Source organism: Lepisma saccharinum, chromosome 27, assembly GCF_977018435.1.
Source record: "Lepisma saccharinum chromosome 27, izLepSacc3.1, whole genome shotgun sequence".
In the NCBI taxonomy this organism is placed as follows: Eukaryota; Metazoa; Arthropoda; class Insecta; order Zygentoma; family Lepismatidae; genus Lepisma; species Lepisma saccharinum.
The window spans coordinates 25,873,771-25,894,223 of NC_139255.1; positions in this window are offsets into that span (position 1 = coordinate 25,873,771).

A 20,453-nucleotide genomic window follows, 5' to 3' on the forward strand; every position below is an offset into this window, starting at 1 on the left:
TTTACACTATTTTACGATTGGGTGTTCTAATAAATGGAAAGCCATCTTCTTGTTGCGCTTACATCTGATTTTTTTCTGTTAAATTTTGTGCCCTTTTTTTACACGGGTTAATATTGTTTCAAGTTACTTTTAGTGCAGTTTAGTTTACAAACTAACAACATTGAAAAGATCGTTATGGTGGAAACTGAGGTCGGGATCATAAACGTACAAAGGCCCCTCGAAAACCAGAGGTGAAAATTTTCACTTTGTTCATTTCTCTTTTTATATGGAAAATAGAATACAAGGTGATTTCTTATGGAACCGGCCTGATGAATTTTTTAATAATGCCGGAGGTGATGCTCACAATTACGACATAATAATCCGTGGGCTGTGATGAGTTGCATGTTCTGCAGATGATCTGACAGGTGGCAGCACGTATGCTGCAGAGTTAAAGGACACATAGTGGCCCCCAAGACGCACAAGATCCTACCAGCTCGGATTTTTTCTTGTGTGGTTTACTGAAGGACAGGTTGTATGCAAACAAACCGGTACGATACAAGCTTTAAAGGATAATATTTCGGCTGAAATCAGGAACATCACCGGAGAAACACTACCGCGAGTCACGGCCAATATGCAAACGCGGGTTGAGGCGTTACTTCTTAAAAACGGCGGACGCTTTCAACAAATGCTCTGATCACAATCATCAATCAACGGCACACAATCCAAGGTACGTCATGTATAAATTACGTTAGTATATGTATGGTATACATTTCATATTACAGCTCATATTGTCAGGCTGGTTCTATAAGAATCACCTTGTATATGTTTCAATTAATTTGAAATGAAGCATTGTTCTCGCTAGCAATATTATTTTTTTTCCTCCTGAAAAAGTTTATTTTGGCCCTCACCTGGAAACAAAGTCTGCGTTCGCTAATTCTCCGAGCCTAGTCTTCTGCATCGATCTCGATCAGAAGAACACGAATATATATGCCGTTATATTATATATACACATGTGTGTGTACAAACGTAGTATGGAACTTTCCCCACATTGTGGCCAATCTTGATATTTTAAAGAGACTGCTAAGGTTACATGTTTTGAGCTTAATGATCATAACTCATAGGATCGTTAGATCATTAGTATACCTAGAGTTCGACTATGCAAACTTTGAAACACAGTACATTGTGTTCTTTACGAAAGGCGAGGAAACGAAGGATGTAGGTCATTCCTTTTGGGACTCCGATAACTGACGTAGATTTAGAGAAATTTTGGTAATATCTAAAACGACTCAAATGATACTGCATTTAAAATATGGTGTAAGATAGGGTGTGAGGGGTCAAGTCCAAAAAAATGTACCAAGACATGTTCTGCATTTTCAATCTTTTGAGGTGAGATATCCACCCTAGTTTACCATGACCTACGAGAAACGTACTTACCTGAAGGGACCTCAGAGACCCACACTTTTTTTATCGTTAAAATCCAATAAACTATTTTGTTATAGAATCACTGCTTCCATTGTTGATTATATATATGCAGTTATTTATTAATTATAATAATTACAAAAATTACCATCGTTAATAAAATATAATAACATATTGCATAAGTGTCGCACCTATATTTTACCATTCGCTAAAACTGACAAAAACAATAATTCTTTATTAATGTTTTTTTGTTTATGGAGATTCAGTTGTTTATTAATTATAATAATTACAAAATTCCCATCATTATCCACAAATTGTACACTGTCACTGGCATGAGTGTCTCCAATATCACGCATTCAGAGATGGCGCCTGATAGGCTCACCAAGTGTATTTTACCTCCTATTTATATTACCGTACATTTATGTTTTTATGAACAAAAGTAATTCAGAAATATTGAGAATATATAGCTAAGGGAACAATGTAATTTATTTTGAATTTCTTATAAACAAATTAACAGTTGAAAAATGAAGAAAATAGAGGTGGTGTTGACAGCCCCCCCCCCCCCCCCCCCCCCCCGCCGTCTCTGATCAACTAGGGTTAAAAAGATAAGTTGGAATATCCGTCTTCATCGTAGACTAAATAAGCATAAAAGCACATCAACGAACGAAAAATAGATATATATTAATCTTTAAATGTTGTGAATGGGTTTCTATTGCAATCACAGTGTCAACACAAAAATGTTTTCTGCTAGAAAAAAAATAAACAAAGCTTTTAAATTTTCCATTTTTCCGAGTGCATATGATCAATTACAGTTAGCTTATCATTAAATACGGTGTCCAGCTGCAAAGTGAATTTTGCATGTATTCGTTGGTTTAGTTTGTGTTTTAAGTCCACTTTATGCACAGTAAGGTTAATTATGACTGGACCTACAGTTTAAAGTGGGATCCGAACCACTATGTGCCTCCACCGGGTATCGAACCCGGGACCTCTTGATTACAAGGCGACGAGGATACCATCGGGGAGGCCTTGCATGTATTCGATTTCACCTACTATGATTATGATATTTGCGGGTTTACTTACCGTCTAGCAGAAATTTATTGTGAAAGATTATATGTCGTTAGCTCTGTTGTGTACCCAGGCTTTCTATTATGAAGTTACGAGAACTTTGTAGAACTGGGCGGAACACTTTGCCGACAAGCCTGCTGAAGGGGTAGTGTTTTGACCTAACAATGCCTTTGTTTTGTTGCAGTTCATGCAACTTGATCACTTCAAAAAATGCTCTTTAGGGGAGCTATTGTTACGTAACGGAGTTTCCTAATGTTGAAAGGCTCCTTCTTTTTGTTATCAACTTCTTTCTCCAGTTCTGGAATCAGTCCAGGATATCAGGACTCAATTAGCAAGCAACTTGCCAACTGGAGTGGAGGCAGAGGCTCCCCTCAATCCCCTCTGCACTCAATGCGCTTTTCCCTGCGTGCGCGAACTTTCCAAAAGGGGAAGCCGCAGGATTTTGGCTCAGCTGTTTCACTAATGGATCCATTACAATCACCCTCTGCTATCACCGGAGAAGTGCGACTGATTGCATGCGGTCATTTCCTGGAACAAGATCGAATCGCCTCCATGGTTACACTACCTTCCATCTTTGCGGCCGGGTCTTGAACGAGCCCAGAATGAGTTCGTAGACTTCGACAGCAAACTCGAGGACGTTTGGTTTCCCCGCAGACGCTAAGACAACCCGATGGCTGCGGGGATAACCGTCCCTTCGAGGCTTTTCCGTGGTTTTGACCCAGGCATTCCGTTAAATAATCTAGACATGAAAATAAGAAAGAACTCTGGATTGCCATCGCTTTAACCCCCCTTTCTCCACAAAAGAAGACTGACATAAGAGACGGTGGTACGTGAACCATTCAGAAATTCACATCACGTACTCAGAGGCGTATATTCTAGGCTACCAAGTCTACCTGCAAAGACAAGGCTCAGAAGTGAAGAAAAATCTATTGGAAAATGTGAATAAATTTGTTCATTTCAATGAGAAGATGATGGCGTTTCAAGAGTTGGAATACTTATTCTTACCCGTTTTTACACTAAATTCTTACGAGTTAGCAATATAACAGACTTTCTTTGAAATTCTCGAAACATAAAAAAAGCACGCAAGGGATCCCGTGAGTTTAACATGGCAGCAGTGGCGTATACTGGGTACAGCATCTGGGCTATCTAACTATGCCATAATGTTCGAATTGACAAAAATTTGATTGTGGGGAAGGAGGGGGTTCTGGTCATTTTTCGGGATTTTGAAGTGATGTGATATTGTGAAATACGTATTTATGTAAACCTTTAAGCGAGAATAAAATATATATGTAATAAACTTCTTAATTTGGATACTTCTTTAGGAGTGTCTGAGACCTCTCGTATCTTGACGATTTGAAGCTTGGTGCATCCTTGTTGCTGTAGTGTAAACTTTGCAGCCTTGAAAGAAAGTGGTCCCGGGTTCGATTCTCACATTATACTATAAATCCAGTCCTCTCTCTGTGCACAAAGTGGACTAAAAATCATCAACGATTTGAATATTATCTTCATACGTAAGCCGAGTAAATTGCTCCTTAACTAAATCATTTATACAGTTCACTACACAATACAGCACATATCATACACAGAAATATAATCCACAAACTCACTCCTCACACTACACAGCGACCCGTCTTGAAAGACAAAAGTTCCGCGAGCACAGGAAGTGAACCAAACCAACGCGATCCACTTTATCTAAAGGACAAGAGTACCTACATGGCACGGTCTTTTGTCAGTTCGGTTATTTTTATATGAAGTCTTAAGCATAGCTAAACCACAGTCTTACAGCCAACGAACTCCCCAACTTCCCCTCGCCCCCGCATCTAGTCTGCTTGTTTGAATAGGTCAGCGGCCTCTACCTCTTGTCCTAATTGTCTGCAAGTTCTGTTCTTGGCTTAGAGGAGGAATTTCTCTGTCAAAGTCTCATTCCTAAATTCCCCGTTCCTGTGAAGATTCCACACTGGAACCAGGGGAGTTCGTAACATTGGCGGCATTCATGCTAGATTTCTGCCATGAGCATACATGCAGTGCAATAGGTTTCAGGACGTAAATGTGTGTCATGTAAGGGTATATATCAAAATTAGTAGCTTATATCGTGTGCGTTTCATTATTTCATTTTTCCAAAATACGATTTCAGTTTTATATTATGGAGATATTAAGGCAAAACAGCCTCTGGTATATGTGGAAAACAACTGAATACGGTTAGCACTCAGGTTGGAGCCTTGGTTGGAGCCTTAACTACTATGAACGTTGATAACACACAACTGCTATGGAGGTGTCTGCCAGACCGCTGTTTTGGGTTTGAACTGTGAACTAGCTGTTTTATAATTTTCAATTTCTGACACGCTTCTCGTGACTTGACATAGTTATAGAAGACTGCTGTGATGTAATTTTTAATAGTTGTTGTTTAGTTAAAGAAACTGAACGTATTTTATTCAAAGGAGATGAAAATTGTTCCAAATTTACAGAAATGGCTCTTTTCTTAAAATGTCTACATTGAATGATTGGTTGAATTAAAAATGTTGACTGCGTCAGCACATTAGGCCATTTTGTACCCTTCAATGTAAAATTCTTATTTTAAAATGTAAAACAAGGGTGTAAAAAGACTACTGGAAAAATTTAAAAGTGCAAGGTTGTAAAGAGACCTGCACAAGACAAACACAACACATTAAAAAGTCAGAATATACTAAAAGCTTCCTCACAGATAGTGGAAGAGTCCAGCCAGCTCTTGGCAAAAATCCATTTCCCAAAAGGAATGATAAAAAGTTGGGAAGATCAACGGTCTGCCTGACGAAAGCAAAATCGCCACATTCAACACGAATATGCTGAACACTTAACACAACGTTACACACACGACAAATCGGAGGGTCTAACCCTTGCAGCAGGTGAACGTGGGTTAGACGGCTGTGTCCAATACGCAGTCGAGTAAGAAGAACTTCTAGACGAGAGAGACGGAACGAGTAACGTCATGCACCTATGGCAAGCTTAAGAGCGTGAAGCTTGATCTCCGTTACTGTGTTGCCAGAAGAGAAATGGTTCAAAGTAATATGTAATATTTTTCTGAAATTGAAAATGAGTTGTGAGCGATTTGAAAAGCAACGTAAAAACACAGGTAACTAACATTGTGGTATGGCCTGGTAGACCACTCGCTGAAAATATAATACTTTAAAATATGAACAAGAATGTGTAAGACTTCGTAACCTTTACAAACTCTAGATATGGATATGTAGATATGGAGACCCAAAGTGAAATATTTGGAGAAGGGTTCGCTTGTAGTTGGAGGGGCGCGAGAAATAAAGTAAAATAAAAATACAGAGCTGTCTGGCAGACGGTATTTAAATTTGCCTAAAATATAGCTCAGCATTTACACTACAATGAAAAATGTATTTGCTAATAAATCTACCTTTTAGGTTTCTCTAATGTAGGTAATGAAATTGGAGGCGTAAAATTTCTCCCATTTGCCTCTTATCTTCAGACTATTGGATGAAAGATACACTTTATGAATAATTCACATTGTCGTCCCCAAGATCTGACTACACAATCAATTATAAAAACAACATCCTCCGTATTATATTGAGGATTTAAAGATGCGGTAAGTGCTCGAGTTACCAAAAAACTGTTTTCACGAACCGGAGGCTTTCACATTCAAATCATTCGCAATGAGGACCACCCCCCCTTCCCTGCGCGTTCTCTAATGAACGAGGAATCTTTAGCTTTATTTGTCAGATGACGACGTTGCCATGGAGACTGAGGCCTGCGGCAAAGGGAAGATCCGATCGAGTCCTATGTTCATTTGTTTGGCGAAAAACAACGCAGAAGGAACAATACCCTTGTACGATTTCTGAGGAAATATAGATTCAGGCGATGTGGGGAATATTCTTCCTGAAATTGATACCGACTGCTGCGAAGAAAGGAGTTCGAAATCAAATAGTATGTTTCTTAAAGTGGAAATAACGATTAGCCTTTATCGATGGTGACATATGTTGATTTTAAAGAAACAGGCAAAGCATCCTCTGTGCAGTGCCGGATGTATAAACCACAAAAACCCGCAGTGCGAGGAGGTCCTAGGATGATCAATCTTTAAGGGGGCACTTGCCACGCATATAATATGGGGTTCGTACTAAATTACAGTGAGTTCGTTTTGACTCCTGGCCGAGATAGCGAACCGGCCGCGGATGACGGCATCTTCGCACATTTTGTACGCACAAATCTTTAGCTTGCAGAAAATTGTATTTATATTGGATAGCGAGTATCAACCTGTATTATAGGAGTTGTTCAAAGTGATGGCTAACTGCATTCACACTTTCCCGGCATCTTTTGATGAAATTTTCATTCACAAATGTGTTCTGTTTGCAAGTCGTTTTCTTGCCATCGTTAACCCGGTTCTCCCGTTTTTTTTCCCATAATTCAGTACAATACAATGCAATAAAATGATTCTACAATACGGCACAATATACTTGATCGGATATTCGTGCATTTAATAAATTTAATTTTCCTTACTTGCTGGAGGTGGTACAAGAGCAGAGGACGGGAGGACTGGAGGGGACATCATTACCCTTTTCTGTCTCCGCCAATGTAATTTCCTGTGTTCGTATTCTAAATGTGACGATATTGAATCCAGTATATCACTTCACTTGCAAAATACATTTCTTAAGGTCATTTCATTTTGGAGTAACTGAATGTAACTGAATCGAAACTTAAATTTTAACATCTGAGTTGTTTCAATATCTTACAGCGTCTGCAGAAGTATTGGCAATTTTTCAATAATTTTTCTGTTCTGCGTCTGTTAAGATTATAAGGCCTCCCCGATGGCGCAGAGGTAGCGTCGTCGCCTTGTAATCAAGGGGTCCCGGGTTCGATACCCGGTGGAGGCACATGGTGGTTCGGATCCCACTTTAAACTGTAGGTCCAGTCCCGATTAGCCTAACTGTGCATAAAGTGGACTTAAAACATTAAATCAATCAATCATGTTAAGATTATAAGCAAAATATTGCCGTCAAATATTTATAGTAAATGTTATGATAATATTTTTCTCCCGATCTATATATCTATATATATATTAAGTGCTTCATGAGCTATGTATTAAAATAAATTAAATTCTAGAACCAGGAAGAATTCAAATCTCGAACCCTAACTAGTAAATTATATCTTGTAAATATCCAATATTTTCATTTTAATGTAGGCAATAGTTAGTTAAGAAATCATTCATACAAGTGCTACGTAAGCCCCTGGACTACAATGGATTTCCTTATATAAATTATGGCAGCTTATCATTAACTTCGTATGCTCTTACTACCAGTTGCAATAATTTTACAACAGCAAATAAAACATGATGTTAAAAGTGTAAAGATTGTTAAATGGTATAGCCTAACAGTTTATATTCTGTGACTTGGTTGTTATAATGTATTAAAACAATAGTGTACATGTTGTACAGTTGTACGAAATGGCTACTTTATAAATTAAATCTTTATTTAGCAAGATGTAGTTTGAACATAACACATAATTCCTTGAAAGATCAGTTATTTTTCTATATTTTTTTTAATATCATTAGTTACACATTCGTTATTAGTGTTTCATAAAAGTCACATACTTTTCCTTACTACTAGACGAAACTTAATTTTTTAATAATCAAATGACAGTTTACAACTTAATTCATTTACATTGAGAATATTTTATGAATGAACGCTACGAATTGCCTGCAGATTTGGGTACCAAGCAAGTAATTTAATTGCCATATCCACCAAGCTGTGTGCATACCTAATTATAATCCTCGGGTGTTCTTGCAGCCCCTTCTGCAATGACACGCAAGTGTCTGGTTAAAGGATTTCCCACGAAAGTTACCCCCAGTAGCCTTCCTGTTTAGCTCCCGATATGCACATGCATAATGACGTACTTGAGTAACAATTTGGAGCGCAACTGCCACCCATCTTTGCATTTTCATGAGGCTGCGAGTCACACAAAACCTTTTCAGAGATGTTCCAGTCTGGATTAGATCAATTAGCCAGCAGAATCCTTTGCTTCGCAAACTAAAGACTCAACGCTTGCCCCTCTTTTCCTTTGACAAGCTTCGTGTCACGTCTTGGACAGGATCTTCCAAAAATGCAAGGAATACAAACGCACTATTTACAATTATATGTTAAGGTGGATTCAATCTGACAACCTCAGTGTGCTTAAGTTTCGTAGAACGTGAACACGGAAAGTTTTGTGAGGCATAAGAATGACACGTTCACCAATAAGGTTCAACAATGTAATACTAGTAGCTGTAATATTAATATATTAATACATGAACAGCATTACATTCTATGATGGTAAACAACTGACACCTCTCAGGGCACGGGAAAATATTAAGATTTGCTGTCAAAACAAAACTCAGAACTAGCGTTTAACATATAGGTTCAGAATATATTTATTACGATTATGCAGTTCATAAAAAAAATGTACATAGGTGTACAAGGGCAAAATTATATCCACAAAACATATCAACTCAGTAAAAATATACGCTAAATGACAAAATAATGTAAAAACGTATAGACAATATCACAGCCGTCTCAACAAGGGTTTAGGGTTCGAAACCCGACAAAGAGAAATCAAACACATTCGTCCGCACAGAGACTCTCTACAAGCGCCGGGGCGAAAACAAGTTGTGTACAAACGAGAGGACCGTAGGGTGTATTGCACCCCACACTAATCCTCCACACGAACCTCACCCCAACGAGCACCAAAGTATCTCGGGACCATGCACATAACAAAATTCAACATTGAAATAATCACTCAAAATATCAAATAAGCAAATACTAACTCCTCAACAAGTGCCAGGGTGCACTGAGTTGTGTATGGTAAAAGGGTCGTAAGGTGTATTGGACCCTACGCAGGTCCTCCACACGAACCACACCCCAACGAGCACCAAGATTGGAATCTGGGCCGACTGGCTGGTATTTATATATATATATATACTCTTTTCGTCGCCACAGACGACTAGTATCAGAATGGAAATTATATATGCAATAGCGTAAAAAAACATTAATACATTACTAAAAAATGCACAAAAGACACATTAACAGCACAAAATTATAGAATGCATTTTGCAATTAAACCCTTCTTTAAATAACTCAAAAATTTACCAGGAAAGTATAAAAACTAATAACGTGACGTCAGCTACAAGATTAACATATTCAAGGTGGGACAATGTATTTCAACAGTCTGACGTCACTCAAAGATTTCGAAAGTAAATGAAACATAGAAACAAATAGAAATCAACAGCACAAATAGATTGTAAATTACACAAGAACAATAACATAAATGATCGCGTGCTTAAAACTGTGTACGGAATATGTCCTTTCATTTCAACTGAAACACGTCACGTCAAACATCTTACATTGAGTTAAGTGTTCGTGTTAATCACACACAGATACGACACCAACACAACAGTTCGGCACAATCACAATGCGCAAGGGCAAACTTCCCCCAACTAAAAAGAACACTGTTCATAAGTGTGTAGTGGGAAAATGAACTTCCTCTCGATCTTGGAGCAACCCCAAGGGGGTCCCAGGAAGGACATGCCAAGAAGCACCTGAGTGAGTATATTCACATTAAGTGAACTACGATAACCTTATTGTTATTTATTGTATTTTAAGGCTAACCAATTACAGATAAGAATTTCAACTTTCAACCTTATAGTGCATATTGGTGATGGTGCGAGTTTGGGACCAACATCGCTAAGCTACTCCAAACGACCTCAGAACTCCCAATGACAGAAGGGTCATGTTAATTCATCCAGGCTATGTCGCCCACCATCCCCGATTTTGATGAAATTCGGTACACTTATAAAACTTTTAATGTTGATTACAAAAGTGACAACTTTTTTGATTGGTCAAGGGGTTCAGAAGTTACACGCTTTTTAAAATCTCCGTGTACGCCACTTGCGGCTCCACTTTGAAAGACACGCATTAGGATATAAATGGTAGTATTTTTCTTCAGTTTTGCCGTAGAAACTTTACGTTTGTGTTCTTTTGTTCAGAACATTTGTTTGTTTCATTTAAATAATGTTTCAGATGAGTTTATCAATAACCATTTTTTTCATGTACAGTTTCATGTATTTTTGAGACAAATACATGACTAACTTCAAGAGCGGATTTCGTGCAATGCCTCCTTCAATTTTCCCCCAATTTTATATGTTGGTAGCTCAGAATATGTACTAATGTCTGATGGAAAAATTGGGATGAGCAGTTCAGAGACAGGGTCATAAAAAATAATTTTCATCAAACGACATTAAAAGTTAATCTTATTAAAGAGAATATGCATCTCTCAAGATACATACAATATAGGAGCCTCTATACGGCCAGCATATTGAGGTTTTTCGCAGGAATGGCAATGGGTCTTACAAGATACATGTAAAGTTTAATTCTGGTGAGTGGTGCCATCTTTTGAGTTTTTTTTACAACATACAAGAAAGAATGGAATAGCTACCATTTGCTGCAAGATGACGTACAACAATAAAGCATGCTGAAGCATGCATGAAAGTTTATTTCATTTATAATTTCCATATACTATTTTCATGTACTTGTTATGTTGAATGTTTACAAGAAACGTGCTGTAAAACATAACAGATAAAAAATGTAGCGGCATCTATTATATCGGGCTAGATTTAGAAAATGAAAATTGATCGTATCCGAGAAGATATATTTCCCACTTCAGCATAATGAGATTTTGAGGCCAGATTATAATGCATATATGTGATATTGTTCACATATAATATTTTTTTCACTATCTTAAAATAATACGTAGTTACTTCAAAATTCTATTTCATGGTCCGGGACTATATTCTATACATAATTTAAATTATGTTACAAGATGTATAAGCTTTTCTATATTACTATAAACATTAGAAAATGATATTATTTCATAATTCACTCTTCTTTCATTTGTTGGATAAGGTAAGGAAAATAAAACAATGTTGGCTAATTATGGTGCGGAATGTGATTCATTATTACATAAAATTTATAAAAAGTCGCTCTCAAAGAAACATATGTGTCTGACTGGGATTCGAATACAGAACTCTTGATAGCAAGATAGTGAGTTGACCCCTTAATGGACTTGTTTACAGAAATGGCAGATTTTATATTCTCATACAGGCGTACAAAAATACTTTTCATATTCGAATTATTCATTATATATTTTTAGAAAATTCAGCTTTGCATATTTTATGAGACTCTTGGAAGCCAGGAAAAATTATGAGTATCATTTTACCTGACATAGAAATTCTGACTTGGATAGTTCTTCAAGTGAAGGTGAAGATGCTGCAAATGACTATGGTCCTATATTAGTTGTTCCCTTGTTTCATTTTTTGGAAGTCGGTTGCCATGACCCGCTGAAGATATTTTGACGTAAATTGAACACAGGAAGACATGTACCCACCCAGCTCTTGAAGATATTCCATCACGCCCAACTAGAATATGAACCACATCCACCTTCGTTGTGAGACTACTGGTTCACTGGCTCATAGGATATCTAGATCATGGGTGGAAATGGGGCACGAGGGATAGATACAGAAACTGCTCAAGGACAAAATAGGGCACTAAAGGTAGATGTAGAAACTTTCCCAAAGGACAAACGTGCTGGAAGGCCACCAGAGCCGCTTGGACAGGTGGAAAGAAAAACCTGTTCTCCCTCATCGGGGATCGAACCAGGGTCTCTTGTATGGTAGTAAGACGCCCTATTTTTTTTTTACATATATTTGCAATTTACATTTCAACTAATTGGTCAAGTAAACATTACATTAAGAAAATTAGCATACAATCTATTTCTTTTACAGTTAGGTATCCTGTGGTATTCTTGATGGAGATAATTTACAAATTGTATATTAAAATCTGGTTGCCGATATGTCGATAGGAAATAGGCATAGTGTCCTAAGAGCCATTGTACACTTTTACGTTTTGTTTTTGGGTAATAGGCAAAAGCTGGATATAAAAGAATATCTACAGAGATGTTATACACTGATGTTCGACAAATAGTACTCACAAGTTTCCTTATATAGAGCCATGATGTTTGTATTATTTGGCATTCACTCAGTCTATGGACTAAACTATCAGATACATTACATCTAGCACACATTGGTGCATTTATTAATTTAAGATCATAGAGTCTCTCTAAAGTGATTACTTTTTGGTGGACAATTATAAACCATGCTGATCGGATTCGTGATGTAAGATGGTGAGCCTGAATATTATTCCATATTTCTCTCCAATTCATTCTGGGATTTTGCTCAATAATTTTACACGTTGGTTGTTCTAATTTACATAGTCTGCGATATATTTCCGATGTCACTGGTATCGTTAATATCGGAGATTGTAATAGGCCATCACTAATATCCACTATTGTTGCCTTAAAATACCATAAAGTGTCTACCAGTCTAGTAATATCAATAGGAGCCTCTAGTGAAATCTAGTCCAAAGCTCTTCTCAAAACTTTACTTGTGAGGCTGAGTGGATGCTGAATCTATGTCTGCGTGTCAGCTAGAATACGTAAAGCCTGGCATTTGAGTTCTATATTCACAAGATTCATTCCTCCCTCGGCAAAGGGCAAACAAAGTAACACATGTTTTACCCTCAAAATTGGACCGTTCCAAATAAACCAATTGACTGCACTCTTAAGTTTATTTATCTAACTTCCGTAGTGGGAGGATTTTTGCCAGTGCATACACCTATACAAAGGTCACCGTTGACTGTAAACTAAGGATGCGAAATTTGTTTGTTTGTAATATCGCTTTAACCACAGTTATAACTCTATCATAATTTAATTGGATCATACTTTGAATAGAGTGCGTATATATTATACCTAGTATACGTATCGTTTGTACAACCTTAAAATTACATCGCTGCGAGTGAGAATGAACCCAATTTAAATTCAAAAGTGACGATTTTTCTTGGTTTACTTTTAATCCCGACCACATTCCAAATTTCTGTAATACTTGACACGTTGCATCAATATCAGACTGTTTATTTATTAATACAGTAATATCGTCAGCATACGCTAACACCTTAATGGTAGTAGAGTGTATGTTAATTCCTTGAACTTTTCGGCCTAATTCAGAAAGAATGGGTCTCAGTGCAATACAAAACGCTTACATCGAAGAAGGATCTCCTTGTCTTACACCTTTATAAATATAGGGTTCTTTTGTCAGAAAACCATTTATTTGAATATTTGCTGTTGCATGACTATAAAGACTTTTAAATACTGAAAGAAAATGTCCACGTATACCGTAGCCCTGCAAAACGTTAAATATATATTAATGATTTATCGAGTCAAAAGCACGTTCAAAGTCTAATGCTAATATAGTATTTTCAGAATTATTGTTCTTTAGTCTATAACATGTAATTACTACACGCATCGTTTGTAAAACGTTTGTGATTTTCTTATTTAAACCAAAAACATATTGTTCCTCTCCTACTAATTTGTCTACATAAGGCATAAGTCTGCCAAGCATACATAGCGCCAATATTTTGTAATCCGTACATAGGAGGGTGATGGGTCTATAATGACCAGCTTCGCTTCGTTTTGGGATTAGAATTATAATACCCGTATTAGAAGATTTACCCATTTGATGCTTGCTAAACACTGCATTTATCCACTCCGTTATTGTTTGACCCATCAATTTCCAAAAGGTTTTATAAAACTTATTAGGTATCCCATCCCAACCAGAGGCTGAAAATGATTGGCCTGCCTTAACTGCTCGAAACACTTCCTCACTTGTATATTCTTTGTTTAAGTTTTCACTTTCTTCATCTGTAAAAACCTCTGATTCGGATGACAGTGCATCCACCAACGCTCCATTATGTGACGCTGGTTGGGAACATTGTTGCTCAAAATACAGGGGATGGACAAAAATATCGAAACACCTGATTTAAAACAGGTAGCCATTTCAAACACGATTTGCGTTTGAATGGTAGGTGGCGCTGAGGTTACTGGCACTTCCTGCAAGGTATAAATCCTGGCCAACCTGACAGATGGGCCAGTTACAGTTCAGCGATCGGTCCGTGCAGGTTATCGTGAATCATGTCTGAGCTGACAGAGTTTCAAAGAGGGAATATTGTGGGTGCGCGTATGGTGGGAGCTTCCGTGACGAAAGTAGCGGAAATGTTTGGTGTATCAAGAGGCACAGTTTCGAAGATCATGACTGCCTACGAGACTTCCTGAAAAACCGCATCAGCTAGCACCAGCTTGGACGCAAGTGTGTGTTTCGTGACAGAGACAGACCAACATTGGGTATGATAGTGACCAAGCAGAAGATGGCCACGGCTCCACAAGTCACTGCTGAGCTGAATACAGTGCTTACAAACCCTGTTAGCGTCAAAAGAGTCAGATGAGAACTCCACAAGCAGGGTATTCATGGCAGATCTGCGATTCCCAAACTACTCGTGACTGTTGACCATGCTGCTAGACGGAGACAGTGGTGCAACGTCCATCAAAACTGGACAATGGAGAAATGGAAGACTGTATTCTGGTCGGATGAGTCATCCTTTACATTGCTTCCAACTGTTGGCCCACTGTACGTGTGGAGTACACCAGAACAAGCGTACGATACAGACTGTGTTTTACCGAGAGTGAAGCATGGTGGTGGTTCAGTGATGATTTGGGCAGCCATCTCCTGGTATTCTGCCGGACCCATCATCACAATGCATGGACATGTCACTGCCAGGGACTACGTAACCGTTTTGAGTGACCAGCTGCATCCCATGTTGCAAACTTTGTTCCCAGATGGTGATGCTGTGTTTCAAGATGACAGAGCCCCTGTTCATACAGCTCACATCGTAGAGGACTTGTTTGATGAGCACGAAGATGCAGTGTCACATGTGCCATGGCCTCCACAATCGCCAGACCTCAATATTATTGAGCCCCTGAGGTCGGTTTTGGAGACCAAGGGGCGAGCCCGCTACCCACCACCATCGTCTCTACAACAACTTGCAGCTGCTTTGGAGGAAGAATGGTACAACATCCCTTTGACAACCATATGCTACCTGTATTTGTCCATTCCACGTCGACTGCAGGCCGTTCTGCGTGCCAAAGGTGGTCCAACTCGATATTAATAAAGGTAATGTGCATTTCTGCAGGGGATTCCATATTTTTGTCCATCCCCTGTAATTATAAATGCAATTACGTAGTTCAGGGGCTGAATTGATCTTTGTTCCCCCATTATCAAATATTTCACTAATACATTGTATTTTAGCATTTTTTCTTTCATGAATTACATGGCTGATAGAGACGACCTCATCGTTGTCAAAATGAGGAAGTCTACTACGAATTTTAACACCTTGATGCCTTTCTGCAGTCATTTTTAACAGTACAGCTTGTATACGTTTGACTTCAGTTTGCACTTTTTTCCCGTCTGTTGCGTGATGAATTTGTTCACGCAACACCCTGTAGTAAAAATTATATATTTTTTTCCAATCTCTCGACCGTTCCTTACAGTAACTGATACAAAATCTTTTTATACCCGGTTTGAGAATCTCCTCCCACCAGCGGATTATATCTATCCTCCTCAGACGGTGTGTTATCCATCTCGACCATTGGTCATTAAATGCTTGTTGGAAATTTTTCTCATTAAGAATTGAAGCATTTGATTTCCAACAACCGTACCCTCTAGGGACTATTGGAATGTCCACATTTATCATCATAATGACAGCACTGTGATCTGAAAAACATGTAGGTGTTATACTGATGGACTTTTCATACTGATGTATAGATCCACCAACTTATTTGAAACCCTGGCCAGAAACAAGTGGCGCTAGTGTCGAACGTTTAGGAGGGGAGCTCGGGAACTCTGGGGCAAGGGAAAGGATGGCAGAAACACGTGTTTTCCCCCCTGTGTTGCCAAATCTAGAAGTGGGCGTGTGCCGTGAAAGGTTTGCAAGTAAACAAATATGCAGGCCGAATATTAAGTTTCGTTTGTAGATGTGGTAATTCAAATAACATAGCATAAGAGAGAGGAGGGAGGGGGATACTAAAGTTAAAAACGCCAGCTGTCTCGCAGAAGGATATCAACAATTTAAACACATAAGATTAATATTCTAAATTATGTAAACTATATATTTTTTTTTTAAAAAAAAGCAACTTACTTTTGGGTTTTTGCCTCCGGTTAGCCTGGAGACAGATTATAAGGTGTCCATGCCGGAGAGGTCCGAATTCGAACTTTCGCTGTCACTGTCGCTATTTATATCGCTAATTTCGGAACCTGATTCCAGGTTTATAATCAAAGTTTGAACTTCATCTTCGAGAATTCGATCATTCCTCTGATATTATTTTTCCAAACGGATGGCATGTTGGCACATACATTCCCAATCCTAAACTGTGACACTGTCAATTGCACTTTCGGTAAGAGCCCTTATTTCTCTTAAATTTGAACTTACTTTTTGTGAGGCAAGTCTACGCTTTATGGTGCTCCATATGTACTCCATCGGGTTCAAGTCGCAGTGATATGGTGGAAGTCGAAGGACGTGGTGGCCGTGGGTTTTCAAAATTGTATCAGCTCGATATACCGGATCGGGAATATTATTTTTACTTTCAGCAACAATTCTGACTTTGTTTGTTCGATATCGAAAGTGATGTTATTTTTTAATAGCCATTCTTGAATCTCTAGTTTCTTACTTTTTGTGTTCGGGGCTTTATTGGTTTGAATTGAGCGGTAGGAGGCATTATCCATAACAATGACAGTTTTAGGTGGGAGATTCGGAATAAGTTTCTGTTCCATCCACTTCTCGAAGTTCTCGAAATTCATTTCGTTATGGTAATCGCCAGAAGTTGTTTTGGCCTGAAATATATAAAGTGCGTTTCGAACAAACCCCATGGAACCCCCGGCGTGACTTATGATAAGTCTCTGCCCCGGACTGTCGTTTGTGAAGACACCTGACCATAGGCGCCGACTCCATGGGGCTTGGTAGGACTCGACCCCCCCCCCCCCCGATGTGAACGATGTGGGGGCAGAGCCCCCCAAATAATTTTGCTTAAGAGGATCTAATGTATTATTTTGCTTCTCTTGTAAAGTTTGCTCTGAATTGTGCAACATGAACTTAACTTTCAATACACATTTGAAATGTTCTAGACCATCAACTTTGGGGGGCTGAGACCGCTAAAGCATCAATTTTTTTTGGGGGGGGGGCTATGACCAGAGACAGCAAAACATATGACATATTACTTTATACTTAATATGTAATTATTAGTATTATTAAAATGTTTACTAAAAAGAGTTTCAAAAGACGATGTGCATGAACTAGGGTAGTGGATGGGACATTCGGGGCTTCGGGCTGCAAATGGCTCTCACATGACATTCAGAACGAGATCATTGATATATTAGGGAGATCTGTTTTGCGCTCCGTGGTAGCAGATATTAAAAGTCGGGAATATTTTGCTATTATGGTTGACGAAACTTGTGACATATCCATCCGTGGACAATTAAAATTAAAATTAATATTCTGCATTCGAACTGTGAATAAAAATTTTGATATTTTTGAGGTATACACTTTTCCATGTCGTCAATGACAATCTTATTCTGTCGAGCACGTCTCCGTATACCAGGAGTTGACAATTTCTGGTCAGGGGTTTGTAAATCTTTTTTCTCTCTTTTCAGTTTTTTAAGCAATGACTCCGACCGTCCCGTTAGATATACTGCTCTCTTTAGGGGTTGATCGCGAGGATAATATCACCCGTCTCTTTTCTCATCTTCACACATCTCGATCATTCGTAGTAAAAAATTTCGTTCACTGCTGTGCACAATTTTCGACACTTTACACTTACTCAAAAACACGTCTACGCACATCAACAACACTCCTCGAATTCTTGAAGAGAGTAAAATTAGCAACACTGTGTCAGCGGAAGTGGGAAGGTCCTTGCCCTACCAGCGCCAGAGAAAACACCGGGAATGAAAGAAGGGGGTGGGGGAGGCCGGTTAGTTCGCATATTTTCCGAGGTTTCAGAAAGCTTGGTGGAATGTGGGTGTTACATAAAATCTGTACAATCTGGATGCACAATTGTCACGTATATACGTGAAGCCTCTCTGCTCAAAATATTTGTCACTCCAGACATCTGTGAAGTAAAAGTCAGTTACTAATTTTTTCAATGAATTAGAGGTGTTAAATCCAGGTCTTTGATCCTGCGGATACAATACACAATAGAAATCTCCCCCCCCCCATATTATGTGTTCTCTCCTACCCTGCATTACAACCGCAACTTCCTGCGCAAAAAAATCATCCCTTTGTTTCCTACACTGTGAGCCGAATGGGGCATATATGTTGTATATCCATACATTTGCAACTTTTGCTGATATGATTCTATTATTAGGATGACATACCACATTTGTGAGGGAAACCGTATTACGTGTTAACAGAGCTGTTCCTGTCGATTGAAAATTCGCATTATTATGAACTCTTATCGTAGGGGAAAAATTGAAATTCATTTGTCCACATTCTTGGAGAAATACAATATCTGATGATGCTTGTATAATAAAGTCCTCTAACACCGCCTGTTTTGTAAGGGATTTCATTTTGTTTATATTTATCGTCACAAGACGAAGGGTCGTCATCATAAATACTATGATCAAAATTTTTCGGATTCGGTATTCCCAATACTTATACTCCCACCTTTGCCCCATTTAAGAGTAATACTTCTTACACTATTTTATATACTCCTAATGTTATACACCAAAAATTAACAAACACACTAACAATATTATTTTACATGGGGTGAGGAAATACCAATTCCCTTTATATACCTTAATCCTTAAATATCCACCATCACGCAATTCAATATCATTAACTTACTGGCAGTCCATATAAAAATATTAATTCCAAATAATACTATTTATAATCTTAAAGTAATTACCTGTACCCAGTATTCACAAACTTTCATGGCCTATCGGACTCGTATCAATAACCATATCTTGTACATTTGTTTTTACATGTCGCAATGATCGTCTTTTCGTCCGATTGCTGCCTGACGGTTTCCTTATACTCGTTGGTCGTTTTTGTGAGCCGGAAAACGAACGACCCGTACTACTTTGGACACTTCCACTTTCACTATCAGTTTCCGAATCTTTTTTCTGTTCAGCTTCTTGTCGGAAGTCCTTTTGCTTGGTCTGATTCTGCTTTCTCTCCTTATTGCTCTGTAGCACTTTATCACTCGATTCCTCTTGCACTTTAGTTATGTCTTCTTGTCCTTGTCCACCCTTCTTCTGCTCGCTTGTATCCAGTGACATTTCTTCACTTTGTCGCGTAAGTTGAACATTTAACACAGGTTATTATTATTATTTTTATTTTTTTTGCTCTCGCATATTTTCTTCAGTTCCTTCCTTGGTCAAAGTCTGTCGATCATTCCTGTGAATGTTTTCCTCTTCCTGTATATGTATTTCCTCTTGAAGCCCTTTTATCACTGTCAGTTGTACTGATTCTTGACTTTGTGTTGTATTATGGTGACCCACATTTATTCCTTCGTGTGTAGACGGTGCAAGAGGACCGAACTGCACGACCCATGACTTTGAACACTGTTGGTTTCCGTAAGTTACAATTAAACCGCATGTGGTCACTGCTACCACACCATTCACAAGTCGGGATTTGACCATTATATACTACATGTGCCGTATATTGGCCTCTTTTCACAAAGGAGGGAATTGGCTTCTTAATTGCCATCAAAACCTGACGCACCCCATTATACACTTTGTACATTAATTTTTCACTCCAAGTTTCTGATATGAATTCAACGATTGTCCCATATTCACTCAGTTTTCACGAATTTGTCGTTCTGGCACTTCCAAAGGAAGATTATACACTCGAACCGGCTTCACAATTCGATTCGCATCACTCAGTTTCACTTGTGTCACAGCTCCACTACTATAATAAAAATTCACTTCACCAGTATTTTCTTCTAATATTTTTCTCATTTTTCCAGGACGCACTAATTTCAAAAATACACATTTAATCGTCGTGGGAATTTGTATGGCTGCAATTTCA